Here is a 1754-nt window from a genome sequence, read left to right on the forward strand (position 1 = left end):
ATCAATAATATGAGAGAATCCCTGATCAGCTGCTCCATGGGGATCAAGCCCACAGTGGGGATGGAGCCCAAAACCTGGGTATATGCCCTGACTGGGAATGGAACTGTGACCTCCTGGTTCATAGGTTGCTGCTCAATCACTGAGCCATGCCAGCCTGGCTAGCCATTATTCCTTTAAATATTATTTTTAGCCCCAGCTCTTTTGAATCTTCAGTTACATGTATGTTAAATTGCTTGATAAGTCTCACAGATCACTTAACTCTGACTCTTTCAGTCTTTTTCTCTCAATACTTCATTTTGAATAGTTTTTACTTTTATGTCTACATTGATTGGAATCTTTTTTATAGTCTTTAACTTGCTATATTTTTCCCATGAAAAATTTTAATTTCATTTATTTTAAAATTTGATAATATTGATTTTATTCTATATTAAACTGTAAAATTTGTATCACATTATTGAAGTAATACTTTGATTCACAATAATATTATATATATTTAAATTAAACTCAATTACAAAATAAACTGTTTACTTAAGCATTATAATTCTCCTCTAATAAAAGTAGCTTTATATATAAAGCTTGACTTTAAACTTTCATTGCTATTCCACTCTTTGGCTTCTGTTTCCAGAAATAGGCACATTTCAACTAATTTCTGTAATGAATATTTTGCAGCAAGTTCCTGAAGTTCTCCAATTCTTTTATACTTTTGAAATTATTCCAAATGCATTAAACAATGATACTACTTCTTGTCTAGTAAGATGGTATTCATACGCGGGCCCACTTTCTGCATATTTGCTGTCAATTTCTTTGAAAACAAGACCTTCAAAGCAGTGTCCAAACCCTGAGTCGGAATCTTTCCCACAGTTGACATTTAAGCTAACCAACACAATCCATAATTTTAGAAAGATTTCCATGAGTCCATTCTAAAGTCTGCCTGTAATTATCTTGCTCCTTTTTCTACCCCAAGCAAAAAATGAATTTCATAAAAGTACAAAAGAAATTATTTGACTTTTTGAAATATTTCCAAGAATAACTTTGTTTTCTAAATATTAAATTTCATTTCCAGTGAGTAGTTGAAAATATGTGTGTCCAGAGAATGGTAGTACTTTAGATAAAGGCCTAATTCTTTTAAGTACAGAAAATATAAGTTCTCTTGGATTTTTCCCTTCAGCCTAAATTGCATCAAATGATATATAACCTTGTGTATATATCATTTCAAGTTTGTGCATTACAGGTGAAATTCTGTAATGCGCGTCCCCATTTCTTTTCCAAACAGGTGTCTTGTGAAGGCTGTCTTGCACTGTAATGCACATTAATGCTTCCATGTAGTCCAGATGTAAGTCTGGAAAATGCCCTTTTGTTTTTACACAGAGACCTCCTAGCCATCAGTGAAAAATGGTCTCTTCACATTTCCTTTGATCAAAAGCCCAAATATTTCAAGGTCTTTTCATTGTGACTTGAAACAATTTTCTTATTATATCCCCTATCTTCCAAGCATCTGGTCTCTTATACTAGTAACTGTGTAATGCGTAGAATTAAGAATAATTCACATATTCAGTATCAGGGTTTACAGAAGTTTTCTGAGGAATCATCATGCTTGGCCCACTGAAGAACAATCTTCTGTGTTTCTCCACTCAGAGATTCATCCATAGCTCCAAGTTATTTAGCTTATTCATATTCTTCAGTGAGATTATTACTTTTTTCAGAATACCTGTAGCTTAGAATTAATTTACATTTAATTAAAACACTACATGTTT

At 32.7% G+C, this 1754-nt stretch overlaps 1 pseudogene; it reads right to left on the reverse strand.

Moving 5' to 3' along the window:
- Positions 1–642: 642 nt before the first annotated feature.
- The window catches only part of LOC102767732, a 12432-nt pseudogene continuing 11320 nt past the window's right edge, over positions 643–1754 (reverse strand).

The sequence above is a fragment of the Myotis davidii genome, unplaced genomic scaffold, assembly GCF_000327345.1.
Source record: "Myotis davidii unplaced genomic scaffold, ASM32734v1 scaffold290, whole genome shotgun sequence".
Taxonomy (NCBI): Eukaryota; Metazoa; Chordata; class Mammalia; order Chiroptera; family Vespertilionidae; genus Myotis; species Myotis davidii.